We start from the raw sequence: 19663 nt of genomic DNA, 5'->3' as shown, positions 1-19663 counted from the left end.
CTGCACATGGTATGTTGAAACTGTTGTCTGGGGGATTTTGCTTAGCATGGAATTGGACACTGGAATATTCTTTCTTATTTATTTTTCTTTTTTTAAATGGTATTTGTTAAGCACTTAGTGTATGCCAAGCATTGTTCTAAGCTCTGGGGTGGATACAAATTAATCAGGTTGGACACAGACCGTGCCCCACATGGGGTTCACAGTCTTAATCCCCATTTTACAGGTGAGGTGAGGCCCAAAGAAATGAAGTGACTTGCCCAAGGTCCAACAGCTGACAAGTGGCGGAGCCAGGATTAGAACCCTGTCTTTCTGACTCCCAGGCCCATGCTGTATCCTTTAGGTCATGCTGCTTCCCAATTAATAACTTGCTTCAGCCACTGTTCTCCTAAAGAGAACAAAGATGGTTGACAAAGCTGGAGATTGTGACTCTAGAGTGTGGTGTTAGGCGTTATGTCATTAAATGCCTATTTGTATATCATGTAACATAGCTCTCCTTTGTTTGGGAAGACGGTTCCCCTAGCAGTGGCATTCACTTATGGGTCTGAGCAGAGCTGGAAAGAGTAGTTCAGGCCACAGTGCCCCAACCCCACCCTGCCCACCCAAGACTTCCCCTTGTCATGGTCACAGTTGTGCTCTTTGTGATATCTGGAACTGTTTTCATTTTGATTACAGAAGACATTATTCCTGCGTCAGACCATGTCATAAGGTGCTCTCCTGTCTTATGGACTTCTAGGTGCTTATAACCGGTTCCTGCCTTATATCCTCATGGGAAGCCTGACAGTAATGACAGCGACTTTGACCTTGTGCTTCCCAGAAACCTATGGACTTCCCCTCCCACAGACCATTGATCAGATGTTGAGGGTCAGAGGGTAAATAAATCTCTTCCTAACTTCTTTTTTCCAAAATGCTGTGCTACCGATCAGTCGATCAATAGGTCACTCTGTAATCCTAGAAAATGATGGTGGTTATGTTCCTGATGAACCCGTGTTGAGGAAATCCACAGCCCTCAACCAACGCCATTCTCATCTGCATACCCGTTTCTTTTGACATCGCATCATGGTCTCTCCAGGTAGATGAGAATTGTCGGCAGAACATTCCTGAATTTCCTAACCACCTTCTATCTGAAACGGGAAATGAAAACATGCAGTGTGGAAGGATTCAGTGGAGTAATTGAGCACCTACTAAACACTGAACCCCATACTAAGCACTTGGGCAGGTACACTAAAGACAAAAGACGCTGTCCCTGCCCTCGAGAAGCTTAGAAACTAATGGAGAAGGCCTGGAGGCACCAGTTATGTGCAGTTAGCATAAGGAAAAAGGTACAGTTGGAATAGGAAGAAAGATAGCTTGGGGAGTAGGATTAATAATAATAATAACGATGGTGTTTGTTAAGTGCTTACTATCTGCCAAGCAGTATTCTAAGCAATAGGGTAGATTCAAAGTTATCAGGTAGGACACAGTCCCTGTCCCACATGGGGCTCACAGTCTCAATCCCTGCTTTACAGATGAAGTAACTGAGGCAGAGAGAAGTGAAGGGACTTGCCCAAGGTCACCCAGCAGACAAGTGGTGGAGCCGGGATTAGAACCCAGGGCCTTCTGGCTCCCAAACCCAGGCTGTAACCACTACTCCATGCTGCTTCATGTGGATCTGAGCAGGAGCAACAGATAGCCTTAGTCCTGAGACTTTGGGACCAAGAACCTGCCCAGAGGGTTGATTACCGTGCCAGTGACTGGCTCAGCATCACTCACTCTCTCATCCACTCCAGGCATGTTCCCCCTGCAAGGCACAGGCTGCAGTGAATTAGGGGACAGGCCCAGGGAGAAGCACACTGAAAAGGGCCAGCACAGTTGTTTATTCATTCATTCAATCATTTATTGATCACTTACTGTGTGCAGAGCACTATACTAAGCACTTGGGATGTACAAGTCGGCAACAGATAGAAACGGTCCCTGCCCAAAAACGGGCTCACAGTCTAGAAGGGGGATACAGACAACAAAACAAAACATGTAGACAGGTGTCAAAATCATCAGAACAAATAGAATTCTAGCTATATATACATCATCAACAAAATGAATAGTAAATAATTACAAGTAAAATAAATAGAGTAATAAATCTACAAATATATGCAAGTGCTGTGGGGAGGGGAAGGAGGTAGGGTGGGGGGATGGGGAGAAGGAGAGGAAAAAGGGGGCTCAGTCTGGGAAGGCCTCCTGGAGGAGGTGAGCTCTCAGTAGGGCTTTGAATGGAGGAAGAGAGCTAGCTTGGCGGATGTGTGGAGGGAGAGCATTCCAGGCAAGGAGAAGGACGTGGGCTGGGGGTCAACGGTGGGACAGGATGGAATGAGGCACAGTGAGGAGGTTAGCGGTAGAGAAACGGAGGGTGTGGGCTGGGCTGGAGAAGGAGAGAAGGGAGATGAGAGGAGGCGGCAAGGTGATGGAGAGCCTTGAAGTCGAGAGTGAGGAGTTTTTGCTTGATTCGTAGGTTGACAGGTAGCCACTGGAGATTTTTGAGGAGGGGAGTAACATGCCCAGAGCATTTCTGTACAAAGATAATCCAGGCAGCAGAGTGAAGTATAGACTGAAGTGGGGAGAGACAGAAGGATGGGAAATCAGAGAGAAGGCTGATGCAGTAATCCAGTCGGGATAGGATGAGAGATTGAACCAGCATGGTAGCGGTTTGGATGGAGAGGAAAGTGTGGATCTTGGCGATGTTGTGTTGTTGCCTGTGGTAGCCAGTTAGCTTTCAGGTCTTCTGATTCCCAGAGCAACAGCAGGACTGATAGGAGAACAGATGGGTAAATAATAACAATTATGGTATTTGTGGAGCGCTTACTATGTGCCTAGCACTGTTCTAAGCACTGGGGAAGATACAAGGTCATCATGTTGGACAAATTCCCTGTTCCACATGGAGCTCCTTGTCTTGATCCCCATTTTACAGGTGAAGTAACTGAGGCACAGAGAAGTGAAGTTACTTGCCCAAGGTTGCAGAGCAGACAGGTGGTATAGTCAGGGATTAGAACCCACATTCTCCAACTCCCAAGCCCATGCTCTTTTCACTGAGCCACACTGCTTCTCTCTAAGTGGATTTGTAGAGTACATACCTTTATGTACTCCTATACACACATGCACACACAGACGTGTGTATGTATGACTGAAGTCTTGGGAGCAGATGAATTTCCCCGAAGAGTGAGCGCAAAGGGGAAAATAGAAAATAGAGAGAGAGAGAGAGAGAGAGAGAGTGCGTGCATGCGCACACGGGCATGTCCCAAGGATGGCTAAGTGGAAAAAAGTACTAGGGAAGATTTTGAGTTGGTTCAGTCAGATATTGATTCCTGAAGGAAATAGGATTTCACGGGGGTTTAGTAGATAAGGAGAGCTGTGGTCTGTCCGTTTTGAAGGTAGAGGGTATTCCAGCATAAGCAAATATATTAGCAGTGGGTCCAATGCAGGAGAAGGGAAAGGGACTTAGAGTGAGTGGCTGAGCTCGGGAAAAGTTGAGAGTGGAATGTGGGGTAGCCAATGAAGAGAGCAGATTTATGAGAAGGAGAGGGCTGTTAGAGAGATGCAGGAAGCCAATGGCAAGGCATTCAATAATAATAATAATGGTGTTTGTTAAGCGCTTACTATGTGCAAAGCACTGTTCTAAGTGCTGGGGAGGTTATAAGGTGATTAGGTTGTCCCACAGGGGGCTCACAATTTTAATCCCCATTTTACAGATGAGGTAACTGAGGCACAGAGAAGTTAAGTGACTTGCCCAAAGTCACACAGCTGACAGCTGGCGGAGCCAGGATTTGAACCCATGACCTCTGACTCCAAAGTCTGTGCTCTTTCCACTGAGCCACGCTGCTTCCCTGTTCATTCATTCATTCAGTTGAATGTATTGAGTGCTTACCGTGTGCAAAGCACTGCACTTCGTGCTGTTTCTTCAAATGCCATCAACTCATTTCCGACCCATAGCAACCCTGTAGACACACCCTTTTCAGAACGTACCATCTTCTGTCATAAAGTCGTTCTGGTACATGTGTCCAGAGAGTTTTCTTGGTAAAGGTACGGAAGTGGTTTACCATTGCCTTCTTCCATGCAGTAAAAGCTTGAGCTTCTGCAGTTGTCTTTGATCCACGTTTTGATGACTTGATCATCTGCCTTTGACTCTTTCCCATGTCACTGCCGCACAGCACAGGTGAACCAACTTTGTCTGATGCTTCAGCTTAGACCTTTCCATTGTGGGTAACCCTATATGGCACAGCTTTAAGCTTCATCAGCATACGCAAACTCTCTTGCCACGATAAGGTGTCGATTCATAGGAGCGACTAAGTGTTTGGGAGAGTACAGTATAACATTAAACACACACATTCCCTGCCCACAATGAGCTTACAGTCTGTTGTGTTTGAGGAGTAGAGAGACATGTCACTAGATTGTAAGCTCCTTTAGGGCAGAGATCGTGTGTCTTTACTTTATTGTGCCCCCACCCCCAGAGCTTAGAGCAGTAAGCACTTAATAGATACCATTGACTGATCGATTGGTGTGCCAAGTAAACTGAAGAGGGGAGAGGCTGGACGGGGAGAGACCAGGGAGGAGGGTGATACCACAGGCAGGATTTGATAAAAACTAGAACCAAAGTCCCCTCTCAGGATCGCACCTTGAGAGTTTCCAGTACTCTGCCAGTCTCAGCCATGGGAGGGAGAGTCAAGCAGGGGCATACCCATTCCATTCCTATCTTAAGCAGTGGCTAGCAAGTGGAAGGCAATCTGCTACAAGTCAAAACTCACCTGTGCTAGGCAGCAGCGGTGTGGGAGAGAGTTGTGGGCGGATACTCAAGTTCACCGCATGGAGAAGGAAATGGTATTTATGTATTTTTACCAAGACTCTATGGCTACACTACCAGAACAGTTGCAGATGGAGGTGAGGCATTCTGGTAGAGATCTGTCCATAGGGTTGCTGGCATAAAGACAAGACAAGAACCAAGTGGTGGTCATTTGGGAGAAGAGGAAGGAGGTAGAGCTGGGAGTTAATGGGGAGGAAAGTGGATCAGTTCTAGTGACATGTCAAGTGGGAGAGATAAAAGGCAGCAAGTTTCTGGGACAGGGAGGGAGGATGGTGGTTGGGACAGTTAGGAGGGAAGATGGGACATTCACGTGGAGATGTCCTGGAGGTAAGAGGAAATGTGAGACTGTAGAGCCGGTAAGAGGGTGGGACAAGGGCGGTAGATTTGAGAGTCATCATATAGAGGGGGAAGTTGAAACTGGGAACAGAAGAGTTTCCCCACAGAGTGAGTGTAAAGGGAGAAGAGCAGAGAACACAAGATAAAAGTTGTGGGATATCCACAGTTTAGGAATAAGAGAGAGTAGATGACTCAGTGAGGGGACAGAGAAGTGGTTAGAGAGGCAGGAGGAGGCCCGATGAAACCATTTCAGAGAAACCAAGGCTGAATAAAGTTTCTACAACAGAGTGGTCAGTAGTGTCAAAGGCAGCCATGAGGCATCGAACAGAAATAGGCTTTAAAACACTCAGTCACCTGGCCCTCTTCTATCTCACCAGTTTCTTACTACAATCCAGACTGCACACTTTGCTCCTCTACAGCCAACCTACTCACTGTACCTCCATTTTGTCTATCTCACCGGTGACCCCTTGCCCATATCCTGCCTCTGGTTTGGAACTCCCTCCCTCTTCATTTCTGACTTGATCACTCTCCCCACCTCCAAGTATTTGTGAAGGCACATCTCCTCCAAGAGGCCTTCCTTCACTGAGCCCTCCTTTCCTCCCACTCCCTTCCACGTCACCCTTGCACTTGGAATTGCACCCTTTGTTCACCCTTCCATCAGCCCCATAGCACTTATATATGTATTCATAGTTTATATTAATGTCTGTCTCCCCCTCTAGACTGTAAATTCATTGTGGGCAGGTAACATGTCTACCAATTCTGTTATAATGCATTCTCCCAAGTTCTCAGTACAGTGCTCTGCACAGAGTAAGCTTTCAATATATACAATTGACTGATTGATGAGGTCAAAGGGTATTAGGACAGGCTGGCTATGAAGAGGTCATTGGGAGCCCTGGTGAAAACAATCTCAGAGAATGGAAAGAGGTGGAAACAAGATGGCAGGGAGGCCAGAGGAGAGGAGGAAAGAAAATGAAGGCTGTGGCCTTTAAATGGAAATGGGAGTAGGGAATTGGTGCAATAGGTAAGAAGGCCCGGTGTGATCTGGTGAGTGGCCTTTTACTGTAGGAGAGACTTGAGCATATCTTTTAAGTACGGAAAAAAGGAACCAGTATTTAAGAAACCTTTTTTGTAAAAGGTGGTTGCAAAGCATATTCAAATACTGGCATTTCCATGCATTGTTACTGCAGAATAGCCCAAAGCAAAGTGTGACCTTCATTAATTAAGAACTCCCAACAGTCTCTCTGCCAAAGAAATGAGACAGTCCAGGGAACTAAGATCTCCAATGGGAATTGCTTTAAGAGAGCAATCCATAGACTTTACCTTTTGAAGATTTTTAAAACTGAGTGTGTCCACTCTTTTACTATCTCATCCTGCGCTGAGATACTTGGGATATGTTGAGGTGCCTCCACCCAGTTGCTAGTCAAAGGGTCTCAAGAAGAGCATCTCTGAAAAGTAGTGTAATATTAAATATTATTTGATAATACTAAACTTAAAAAAGTTTCCGACGATGAGGATAGTGGCAGTATATTAAGCTCTTACTATGTGTTGAGTACTGTTCTAAACACTGGGTTAGATACAAGTTAATCAGGTCGATCACAATCCCTGTCTCACATGGGGCTCACCAGCTAAGAAGAAGGGGGGAAGCAGGTGTTCAGTCCCCATTTTACAGATGACACTGAAAGACAGAGAATTGAAGTGACTTGCCTGAGGTCACGCAGACAGGTGGCAGGGCAGAGCCTGGGTAAGAACCTAGGTTTCTGACTCCCAGGTCCATGCTCTTTCCACTAGGCCATGCTTCTTCTTAGATGATGAGGGAGTGCCCTTTGAAGTATATATTTGCATAAATTGTCTTCAAATAATTGCAGTTAAAAAAAAATCCTCAGATGAGGTGGACTTCCTGATTCTTAACTTGTTAAAAAAAACTGTTTTACAGAGGCAAATCCAAGCTAATGCCCCAGAATAACAAAGAGATCTCAAAAGAGGATGAAGAAGATGTGACCATCTTTAAATCCACACCCCTATGAGGAAATCTCCATTTTCTGGAAAGTCAAACTGAAAACTCAAGACTTTGTCCTGCTCAGATGGCCTGGGGATAACAACACTAAGTGCCCTGTAATTATGTATATGATATTTATTAAATTGAGGCAGTTTTCACAGTGCTGTGGATGTCAGTGCTTAAAAGAAACTCCAATTTTAATAGAACTAATGACATTGGGAAGGGTAAGAACACTAATGAGCTATATGTGATAAATTTCTACAGTAATTTCCTACCGCAAGAAAAAGCCACTAATGGAATGAGGGATTTCTTTACTTCCTTACCCTCCCCCAGTCAGAGACAGTGTGCAGCAATAGTGGACAGGAAATCACTTCAGCCAACCATTTTCTCTCTGGCCCTGTACCTTTATCAAGAAATGCACCCTCCAGGCTGGGGAAATCTGGATGTATTTTAGGTGGAAACCGATTGCAAGTATCTCAGATGGAAGATAAACCATCTGAAAGAATCTGCTAGCAAAAGCCCTCCAATCCTCCGGGAAGGCTGCGGGGGAGACGTGTTTACTTGTAGGCAAGGAATCGGGCAATTCCAGGTCTACTTAAAAAATCGCACATTTGGAACCTGCACCAGAATTTCTCGCTTTCCTTTTCCTGGGATTGTTGGGTTGGACTTTGGGCAGCCTCTCAGAGAGGACATGCTTTTCTGAGGTCAATGAGTCCGTCGGCATTCCTCGAGGAGGTCCTCGAGAGTCTCGGGTTCAAGGCCCTGTATCACGGGCTGACTTGAGGGAGCTGGCCCTGGGAGACCCCGAAGGGGAGAGAGCTCTGCCCAGCTGTTAGGGAACAATCTTCTCCAAGTAGTTTGTTCCTTTGCCCACCTGGGAGACTTGTAGGCTCTGGGACTGGGGAGCGTGCCGAAGGGGAAGGGACCCCCCTCAAAGTGGTGTTTAGGGTAGTTGCTTTGGGGTCTGTGGGCTCACGTAGCTGAACCTTTGGCCTTTCCCATCTTCCCAGCACAGGGCCTTAGCGTCCAGTTATGTGGGCTCTGAGCTCAGTTATCGAGAAAATCCTTTGAGCCCAAAGGGAAAAATGATCAGTCCATTGACTATGGGCTGTGACCTCCTGACAGGGGCCATTGGACTACAGAATACTTTAGATACCAGCAGAACCTAATAGGACCCCGAGAAGACTCTATCTGACACATCGGGTGTGGATTTCTGCCAAAATCGCAAGACAAAGTATTGTACCATGTTGATTTTAATGGATTATTTTTACTTCACCTGTGTGACTGTATCCCCTAAATAAAATAGTTTTGGAATAAATCATTGCAAATCCTGAGTTACTGCTTGTGTACTTAGCTCTCAGTTTTTCTTCCTGTTTAACATTTGACTTTTTTTTTTTCTCCCAGGCAGCTGGACGTTGGGGTTAGAATCCAACCAAGAACAAAGCAACAGACCCTATTCAGGCTCCTGTTGGAAGTTTCCATGTGGATTAATTACTCTGGAGATTTTCCGTGGCTGATTTCTAAATTCTCACCTGCCACAGGCTTATCTTTCCTCCTGACTCGTTCTCACCCGGCAACGTCCTCGGTCCGCAAGCATGGCTCTTCCCAAACCTCAACTTTCCCCATTGCCCAAGCCTGTCCCAGCCACCTGCCATTCAAGGCCCAAACCACCATCCCCTTTTTTTAATCTGCTGAGGCTTTGGTCTCTTTAGCCCCCACTTCTCCCATCCATTAGCATGGAAACTTCTCTGGGCCTCAGTTATCTCATCTGTGAAATGGGGATTGACAGCCCCTTGTAGGACAGGAATTGTGTCCAACTTCATTCATTCATTCAATCATATTTATTGAGCACTTACTGTGTGCAGAGCACTGTAATAAGCACTTGGAAAGTACACTTTGACAACAAATAGACACAATCCCAACAAAGGGCTCACAGTCTAGAAGAGGGGAGACTGTAAGCTCATTGTGCGCAGGAATGTGTCTGTTTTATTGTTACACTGCACTCTCCCAAGTGCTTAGTACTGTGCTGTGCTCACAGTAAGTGCTCAGCAAATATGACCGACTATTCAATCAGTGGTATTTATTGAGCACTTACAATATGCAGAGCACTGTACTAAGCTCTTGGAAGATTACAACAGAATTAGCAGACATATTCTCTGCCCACCCGAGTTTTCAGTCTAGAGGGGGAGATGGGTATTAATAGGAATAAATAAGTAATTTATAATTTAAAGATATGTATATAAGTGCTGTGGGGTTGTGGGTGGGGTGAATATCAAATGTCCAAAGGTCACACTTCCAAGTGCGTGGATGATGTAGAGCAAGTCAGGGAAAAGAACTTAATCAGAAAAAGCCTCTTTGAGGAGATGTGACCTTAATAATCTTGTCCTGTATTAACCACAGTGCTGAATACAGTGCCTGGCACATAGAAACTGCTTAACATATACCACTGGAAAAAAAAAAAATGGGGAGAAAAAGGGTGAGGGGAATTTTAGAGATTATGCCATAAACAAAAGGCACTATTCATTGACTGCCTGCTGGACCATGCTCAAGTACTTATGTACTGTTAAGCTCAATGTGGGCAGGGAACGTGTCTGCCAACTCTACTGTATTCTCCCAAGTGCTTAGTACAGGGCTCTGCACATCATAAGCGCTCAATAAATATCATTGATATTGAGATGATTTTGAAGGAAACTTAGACCGTTGTTACATTCTCAAATTATCTGACAAATGCATCCGTTGGCATCTTCCCTAGGAGATAAGCAATGTTTTGAGCTCAGTAAAGGATATATTCATTCATTCATTCAATTGTATTTATTGAGCGCTTACTGTGTGCAAAGCACTGTACTAAGCGCTTGGGAAGTACAAGTTGGCAACATATAGAAATGGTCCCTACCCAACAGTGGGCTCACAGTCTAGAAGGGGGAGACAGAGAACAAAACAAAACATATTAACAAAATAAAATAAGTAGAATAAATATGTACAAGTAGAATAAATAGGGTAGTAAATACGTACAAACATATATATACAGGTGCTGTGGGGAAGGGAAGGAGGTAAGGCGGGGGCCATGGAGAGGGGGAGAAGGGGGAGAGGAAGGAGGGGGCTCAGTCTGGGAAGGCCTCCTGGAGGAGGTGAGCTCTCAGTAGGGCCTTGAAGGGATATATGCCTCTGACCTTTTGGAGAGTGCCAAAAGGTTAGTGAAGCAGCGTGGCCTAGTTGATAAAGAATGGGCCTGAGAGCCAGAGGACCTGGATTCTAGTTCTGGCTCTGTCACATGTCTGCTGTGTGACCTTGGGCAAGTCACTTCTCTGTACCTCAGTTTCATCAAAGGCAAAATGGGCATGCAATACCTGTTCTCTTTCCTACTTAGACTGTAAGCCTCAGGGACTGTATCCGGCCTGATTAACTTGTATCTACCCCAGTGGTTAGAACAGTGCTTGCCACATAGTAAGCACTTAACAGATATCATTAAAAAAATGAGCACAGGCCTGGAAGTCAGAGGACCTGGATTTTAATTCCAGCTCCACCACTTGTCTGCTGTGTATGACCTTGGGCAAGTGGCTTAACTTCTGTGCCTCAGTTACCTCATCTGTAAAATGAGGATTAAATCCTCCAACTTAGACTATGAGGCCTATGTGGAACAGGGGCTGAGTCTACCCTGATAATCCTGTATCTATCCCATTGCTTAGAATAGTGCTTGACACATACCAACTGCTTAAAAAAATATCATATAAAAATCAAAATAAACAGCCAGAATCAAAGGGTACCTGAAGTAATGGAATGGCATGCAGAATCAGTGACTAGGTGGCTAATAACCGAGGGGTAGTGAGTTCTTTCCTCCTCCCCTGCTCCTCCCTCTCTGAAAGTTCCTACCCAGAGGGAAAGGCTGAAACTTCAACGGGTCCAATTTGGCTACTTGCTAATGGCTTTCGGCAACAGGCTCCGAGTGAGGTTTCCTACTGAGGGAGCAGGACCTGGAGGTGGCACTGGTCTTTGCGAAACCCCAGAACCAGAATGGTAAAATGGAAAGGGGGTGTGAAACCCAAACCTGGCATCGCAGTTGGGTTACAAGTGTGTCCTTCCTCCACCCTGGGGCAAAGGGATGTATCTGTCTGAGGCAGGGGGTGCCAGGCCTCAAGGGCACCCTCCATGGACTCAGGGCAGGGGCATTAACCTCTAGACACAGGGGCCCAAATAGGCTCTACTTGCCTCAGGACACCCTCTTCTTCCCCAACTCTTGTCAAGCACTTAGTGTGCCCTGCCCACGTGGCCCCAGGAAGCAGCGTAGCCCAGTGGAAAGAGCACACACCTGGGAATCAGAGGACTTGGGTTCTAATGTCACCACTTGTCTGCCGTTTGATCTTGGGCAAGTCACAACTTCTCTGTGCCTCAGTTCCCTCATCTGCAAAATGGGGTTTCAATCCTGTGCTCCCTCCTACTTAGAATATGGGGCCTGATTATCTCATATCTACCCCAGTGCTTAGTACGGTGCTTGGCACATAAGTAAGTGCTCAACAAATACTAGAATTATTTTTATTATTATTGTTATTACTGCTATTATTAAATGCCTAGGTAGGAGCCCACCCTCCTTGTCCCCTCTCTTCTTCCACAGATTATCAGGGACTGTCTAGTTTACCTGTATCCTTCCTATCTGCCTGCTGAAATACAGGTTGGCATGATTTCAGGGTGGGTTTGGGGCCTAAGGTCGGGGGTCACAGAAGGCCTATGGCTCAGAATATTCTGCTAGAGCCCAGAAACGTGGCAAAATCTCACTGGGCTTCCTTGGAAGTCTGTGGCCCCAGGCCCATGATCTCCCCCCCCGCACGCCCCTGGCCTTTGAGCCCATTTTACTGCAACAGCCCGGGATGTCTGCCCATGAGATCATTGTGTTTTGGGTACAGTCCTAATTTTAAGCCTGTTGACCGTGTTGGGCCAGTAAAACACAACTTGATATTCCGTGCCAAAGCAGGACTCTGGCATCTCTGTCATGTTTGGTTTGCAACAGAGCCACTTTCAGAATCCATGTGGCCTCTCTCTTCGAATGAATAATTGTTGTTGGAGGGTTTGAAAGGTGCAGTTTCTGTAAACGGGCTCTGTGGGGGCTGGACAGAGGATGTGGTCTGATAAGCAGAGCATTGTTTGGGGCCTTACTGCTTGGAACCTCGAGGGTCAGTTTCCCAATGGGGAAATGGGAATTCTGAATCCTGTTCTTCTCCACAGATGGGTTGTCTGTCCCACTGAAGGGGCATCTGGACAAGAAACAGAGGAAGGTGCCTGGAAGTGTTCTAATAATAAGAAGAAGATGTTTATTAATCACCTACTGAGTGCTGGGCTAAATGTAAGTTAATCAGATCAGATCCAGCCCCTGTTCCATATGGGGCTTAGAGCCTTAGAGATAGAGGGAGCATGAATTTTATCCCCAGGGTTCAAAATTCAGGTACAGAAAGGTTAAGCGATTTGTCCAAGATCAGGAAGCAGGCCAGTGACACAGCTGGGACTAGCACCCAGGTTTTTCTCACCCTCAGTTTTATGATATTTGGGGATGGAAACTGAACCCAATTTCATAACCCTGCTATCAATCCCAGTGTTGGCATGTAGAAAGTGCCCTAATAAAAGTCCTACTGCCTCCCTGATTCCATGCTGAATCTGAAATTCAGTTCATTAAGAGGAACACTTCACCATAGAGTCTCCTTACCATCAGCTTTAAAGCACTCAATCACTTTACCCCTGCAATTTCCTACTACAACCCAGCCCACATACTTCATTCCTCTTAATGCCAACTTACTCACTGTACCACGTTCTCATCTATCTCACCATCGACCTCTTGCCCAGATCCTACTCCTAGCCTACAGACGATCACTCTCCCTACCTTCAAAACACTATTAAAAGCACATCTCCAAGAGTGTTTCCCCTACTAAACCCCCGTTTCCTCTTCTCCCATTCCTTTATGTATCATCCTTGGACTTGGATTTGCACCCCTCCCTCAGCATTTATGTATATAACCATAATTTATAGAAAAGTCTGTCTGTCCCTTTAGACTGTAAGCCTGTTACATTTGTACTCTCCCAAGTGTTTAGTGCAGTGCACCGCACACAGTAAGCACTCAATAAATACGACTGATCTATTGAATGAGTGGAAGAGCCCCTCTCCTGGGCCCCATCAAGTCTACTTAATCTGACCTACATGGAGGGGCAGTGGGGCCTAATCTTTAGGTACAACAGGGTAGAGCCAGCCTTTATACCTCCAGACCCAGTGAGTCACCATTTGGACTTTATGGGGAAAGGCACAATCAAACTATACCCAAAGATCCCGACCACTCCTAGGAGAAAGGTGAGGGTCACAGAGGTTAAAAAAACAACAACAAGGAATCAAGGAGGATTAGGATCAAGTAAAACTCCTTAGACTTAGAAAGTGCACAGTGGAGATTTTGGTGAACATAGGCAGAGGAATGAAGGGGGCAGAATACTTTGGTTTTTGACTAGCATTTTATTTATAAAGCACTCATAACACCCTGGGAGGGAGGGAGAAAGGCAGGTGTTATTACTCCCATTTTACAGATAAGGAAACTGAGGTACAGAGACGTGAGATGGCTTGCCCAAGGTTACACAGCAGACTGGCAACAGAGCTCGGAATAACAAGAGGACCACCTGTCCACCAGAAGCGTACACCCTACTGGGGGAGACAAGCACTAAAATATTTACAACTAGAATGGTCAAAGAATTGAGTGTCCATTAGATCAACTAGTGCTGAGGAGGATATAAATACATTCATCAGTGCTAGAGTTGGGCAAAGGGATGATATAGCTCAGGGTGCTGGAAATGTAATCAGGGTAATCATGTTGGAGGAGGCGGGATTATAGGAGGGCTTTGAATGTAGGGAGAGCTGTGGTCTGCTGATGGGGGGGCCAGAGGGGATGGGGGGAGGGAAAGAAAGTTCTAAGGACTTAGTACAGTGTTTTGCCCTCCATTGGAGCTTAGTAGATGTCCGTTGATGATGATGATGATAGTATTTGTTAAATGGATGCTATGTAGCAAACACTGTTCTAAGCATTGGGTTAGGAATAATCAGGTTGGACCCAATCCCTGTCCTGCATGGAAGTCCCAGTCTAAGGGGTGATTATGGCCAGAAGCACCAGGAAAGACTCTGGGTTTGTCTCTAGTTGGTGCCTGTGACATTGAGAAAGAACTTGGGAACACATTGGGTGAATGCAATCTGATGGGCTAGCAAAATTTCAGTTAATTTCGTAAAATCGGGACCACCTTGGAAAACGAGTTCTTGCTGAAACTTCAAGCCAGCCGCTTGCCTATCAGAGCATCAGGAAACCCTCAATACATACCATAAGCAACTCTGACTGGGCCTCACTGTAAGCTAAGTCCTGGGACCTTGGGGAATTAGTAATAATAATAATTAATGACAATTTATTATTATTATTACTATGGTATTTGTTAAGCGCTTACTATGTGCCAGTTACTCTACTAAGCACTGAAGGAAGCTAGGGAAGGAAATTCCTTCCCAAGTGCTTGCTGTCCCATCATTGGGGAAGGTTTTGAATGGTTTTTATAAAAGAAATCCTTGTTTTTGTTGTTTTCACATGTGGAATTGCATTTTGTTTCTTTATTGACAAAGGAACTTACATTCTCTGAACCTTTCTCCCTGCAGTAACAATATACATCTCTTTAAATTATATGTTATAAATTATTTTTACATTAATGTCTGCCCCCCACCTCTAGACTGTAAGCTTGTTATGAACAGGGAACACATCTGCTAATTCTGTTGTATTGCACTCTCCCAAGTGCTTAGTACAGTGCTCTGCACATAGTAAATGCTCAAAAATTCCATTGATTGATTTCTCTCACCATAGCCAAGAGTAAATGAATGTCTAACCCACTGCAGCACAAGGACAAGAGAGCCTATCTCTGGATTCTCAGGTGTTGCCAATGCACTTTCAGGAAATCACCTGAGAACAATAAGCAGCATGGCCTAGTGGAAAGAGCACAGGCCTACGAGTTAGCAGACCTGGGTTCTAATCCAACTCCATCCTTGTCTGCTGCATGACCTTGGTCAAGTCACTTAACTTCTCTGTGCCTCAGTTAACTCTTCTGTAAAATAGGGTCTAAGACCCCCATGTGGGACATGAACTGTGTTCAACCTGATTGTCTCTTTTCTAGCCCAATGCTTAGTATAGTGCCTAGCACACAGTAAGCCCTTAACAAATACCACTGAAGAAAAAAAAAGAGTAACTCAGACCCATCCCCAAAGTGGGAAAGTAAGCCTCCCCACATCCCTCTGTACTAAGCACTCAATACAGTTCTCTGCACATGGTAAGTGCTTTTCTATAAAGTGGAGATTAAAGGCTGTGAGCCCTATGTTCTGGTATCCACCCCAGTGCTTAGTACAGGGCCTAGCACATAGAAAGCGCTTATCAAATAGCATAAAATTTTTTTAAAAAATTGATGGATTGATTGATTGACCTCTTCCCGATTCCTTCCAAGATGGTGTATTTGCTAGAGAACGGCGGGATCTGCAGCCTGGGGAGGGGCCAGGTAAGATAGTGGCCTTTCCTCATTTATTCATTCATTCAATTGTATTTATTGAGTGCTTACTGTGTGCAGATCATTGTACTAAGCGCTTGGGAAGTACAAGTTGGCAACATATAGAGATGGCCCCTACCCAACAGCGGGCTCACAGACAGCCCTGAGGCTCCCCAGTGATGTCTCTGAGGGTTCCCTGGACGGTGGGAAGGGGCACTGCCCAGGACTGGGGATTAGGGAATTCATTCATTCAATCATATTTATTGAGCGCTTACTGTGTGCAAAGCACTGTACTAAGCGCTTGAAAAGTACAATACAGCAATAGAGACAATCCCTGTTTTGGAGGGGGTGTGGGGGGAGAACAGACATCAAAACAGGTAAGCAGGCACCAATATAAATAAATAAAATTATAGATCTATACATATATATACATAAGTGCTGTGGGGCGGGGATGGGGGGAAGAGCAAAGAGTAGAGGTGAAGCAGAAGGGAGGGGGAGCTAATGAAAAGGGGGCTTAGCCTCAGAAGGCCTCTTGGAGGAGGGGTACCTCAGTTGGGCTTTGAAGGAGGGAAGAGTTGAAGGTTGGCAGATTTGAGGAGGGAGAGTGTTCCAGGCCAGAGGTAGGACGAGGGCCAGGGGTTGGTGGCGAGACAGTTGTGGGTGGGGCATTAGTGGCCCTCAAAGAGGTTTAAGAATTTTCTTTCTACATGTCCTGGGAGCCATGTTTTGGTCTGAGGGCAGCGCCAGTCAGTTAATAGTATTTATTGAGCACTTAATGGTGTGCAGAGCATTGTACTGTACAATGTATAACAATATAACACACATTCCCTACCCATACCAAGCTTACAGTCTAGATAGTGAAACAGACATTAATATAAAAACAAAATTAGAGATATGGACATTCATGCTGTGGCGCTGGGAGGGAGGATGAACAAAGGGAGCAAGTCAGGGCAATGCAGAAGGGAATGGGAGAGGAGGAAAAGAGAGCATAGTCAGGGAAGGTCTCCTGGAAGAGATCTGCCTTCAATAAGGCTTTGAAGTTGGGGGAGAGTAATTGTCTGTAGGATTTGAGGAGGGAAGGTGTTTCATTACAGAGAAAGGACATCAGTGAAATAGATGAGATTGAGGTACAATGAGGTTAATGTTAGAAGAGTGAAATGTATAGTCTGGGATGTAGTAGGACAATAGCAAGGTGAGATAGGAGGGGGCAAGGTGATGGAGTGTTTTAATGGTAAGGAGTTAGAAGTGTGAAATATATGGTCTGGGATGTAGTAGGACAGTAGCAAGATGAGATAGGAGAGGGCAAGGTAATGTAGTGTTTTAATGGTAAGGAGTTTCTGTTTGATGTGGAGGTAGATGAGCAACCCCTGGAGGTTCTTGAGGAGTGGGGAAATATGGCCTGAATGCTTTTGTAGAAAAATGATCTGGGCAGCAAAGTATGGACTGGAGTGGGGAGAGACAGGAGGCTGGGAGGTCAGCAAGAAGGCTGATACAGTAATCAAGGTGGGATAGGATAAGAGATTGGATAAACATGGTAGCAGTTTGGATAGAGAGAAAACTGATTTTAGTGATTTTGTGAAGGTTGAACAGAAAGGATTTAGTCATGGATTGATTATGTGGGTTGAATGAGAAGGGGCCAGGAAGCCTTGTCTGGTTCTCGGGGTTGCTACCAGTCCTGGAGTTGTGTCCAGTCTTGGAAACCATGTGCAATCTAGAGACCATGCCCAGCCCTGTTAATAATAATTATGGTATTTGTTAAGTCCTTACTCTGTACCAAGCACTGTTCTAAGCACTGGAATAGATACAAGGTAATCAGGTTGTCCCACGTGGGACTCACAGTCTTAATCCCCATTTTATAGATGGGGTAACAGGCACAGAGAAGTGAAATGACTTGCCCAAGATCACACAGCAGAAAAGTGGTGGAGCGGGGATTAGAACCCACGTCCTCTGACTCCCAAGCCCGTGCTCTTTCACTAAGCCATGCTGCTTCTCTGATGGTTTGTGCCCAGTCCTGGGGGCCATGTTCAGGCCTGATGGACCATATCTAGTTCTGTTGAGCCATGTTTAGCTCTGAGGGACTCTGTCCAGGCCTGGGGGCCATGGACAGTCCTGAAGTCCCACGTCCAGTCAGATGGACTATATTGAGTCCTGGGGGCCGTGGTCTGTCCCAGTGGGCCATGTCCAGTCCTCTCATGCTGTGCACAGTCCTAATGGACCATGGCCAGTCCTGGGGTCCATGGCCAGAATTGAGGGATCATGTTTTGTCCTTTTGGACTCATGATTATTGTTGTAACCATTAAGCCCTTACTCTTTGTCAAGCGCCGTCCTCAGCTCTTGGCTAGATCCGCACTAATCAGGTTGGACCCAGTACCTGTCCCACATGGGGCTCACAGTCTAAAAGGAGAATATGTGTTGAATCCCCCATTTTACACGTGAGGAAACTGAGGCACAGAGAAATTAAGTGACTTGGCCAGGGTCACACAGCAGTCAAGTGGCAGAGCTGGGAGTAGAACCCAGATCCTCCAACTCCTGGGCCTTGTGCTCTTTCCCCCGGGCCATGGTGCTCCTCGGGACTTGTGGCCATTCCTGGGCCCTGTCACTGGGCCCTAATGGGCTGTTCCCAGACGTGGATGGAGTCTACCCAGGCCTGGGGTCCTGATGGACATACCTCGATCTGGGGGCTCTGGTTTGTCCCGGTGGACCACGTCCAGCCCAGGGGCAGCGACCCATCCTGACAGACCATGCCCAGTGTCGGATGAATTCTATCCAGGTCTTCGGGCCGTGGCCAGGACTGGGGAGCTGTGCTAAGCCCTGATGGGCTGGGTGGAGTCCTGGGGGCTTAGGCCAGTCCTCGAGGCCATGGACAGTCCCGATAGGCCTTGCCCTGTCCATTCTCCACATCCCTCATCCCCCTGTTCTCCCATCATTCATTCATTTGTTCATTCAGTCGTATTTATTGAGCGCTTACTATGTGCAGAGCACTGGACTAAGCGCTTGGGAAGTACAAGTCGGCAACACATCACCACATCCCACCCACGTATCCCTTTATCATCCATCATCCTCTCCTCCATCCCCCCACTCCCGCCCCCCTTAATCCCTCCATCCCCCATTCCTTTTGTCCCCTCCATCCTCCTGCTCCTCTATCCCCCACCCCCATCCCTCCATCCCCCATCCCCTTATCTCTCCATCTCCCGATCCCTCTATCCCTCCATCCCCATCCCTCTATCCCCTATTCCTCCCATCCCCTGTCCCCATCCCTCTATCCCTCCATCCCCTATACCCTATGCCTCCATCTCCCAATCCCCAATCCCTCCATCTCTCGTCCCTCTATCCCTTAGTAATAACAATAATAATAATAATGGTGTTAAGCACTTACCATGTTCCACGCACTGTTCTAAGCGCTGGGGCAGATACAAGATAATGAGGTTGTCCCACGTGGGGCTCACAGTCTTAATCTGCATTTTACAGATGAGGTAACTGAGGCACAGAAAAGTGAAGTGATTTGCTCAAAGTCACACAGAAGACAAGTGGCGGAGTCGGGATTAGAACCCACATCCTCTGACTCTGACTCGGGCTCTTGCCACTAAGCCACGCTGCCTCTCTCCATCCCCCATCATTCTGTCCCTCCATCCCCACCCCCGGCCCCCCATCATTCTCTCCCTCCATCCGCCTCCCGGCCCCCCATCATTCTGTCCCTCCATTACCCCCTCCGGCCGCCCATCCATCCCCCCCGGCCCCCCATCATTCTCTCCCTCCATCCCCCCGGCCCCCCATCATTCTCTCCCTCCATTCCCCCCGGCCCCCCTTAATTCTCTACCTCCATCCCCCCCCGCCCCCCATCATTCTCTCCCTCCATCCCCCCCGGCCCCCCTTCATTCTCTCCCTCCATCCCCCCCGGCCCCCCATCATTCTCTCCCTCCATCCTCCCCGGCCCCCCTTAATTCTCTTCCTCCATCCCCCCCGGCCCCCCATCATTCT

The 19663-nt window shown here is 46.7% G+C and overlaps 1 non-coding gene and 1 pseudogene across 1 annotated transcript; both read left to right on the top strand.

The window, feature by feature from the left end:
- Nucleotides 1–8485, top strand: part of LOC119950112 — a 60522-nt pseudogene extending 52037 nt beyond the window's left edge.
- On the top strand, nucleotides 4622–4759 carry LOC119920666. The gene has a single exon (XR_005448397.1). It is a non-coding gene; the product is annotated as a small nucleolar RNA SNORA7 (small nucleolar RNA).
- Nucleotides 8486–19663: the final 11178 nt, after the last annotated feature.

The sequence above is a fragment of the Tachyglossus aculeatus genome, chromosome X1 (assembly GCF_015852505.1).
Source record: "Tachyglossus aculeatus isolate mTacAcu1 chromosome X1, mTacAcu1.pri, whole genome shotgun sequence".
NCBI lineage: Eukaryota > Metazoa > Chordata > Mammalia > Monotremata > Tachyglossidae > Tachyglossus > Tachyglossus aculeatus.
This window is presented reverse-complemented; position numbering and strand designations above follow the sequence as displayed.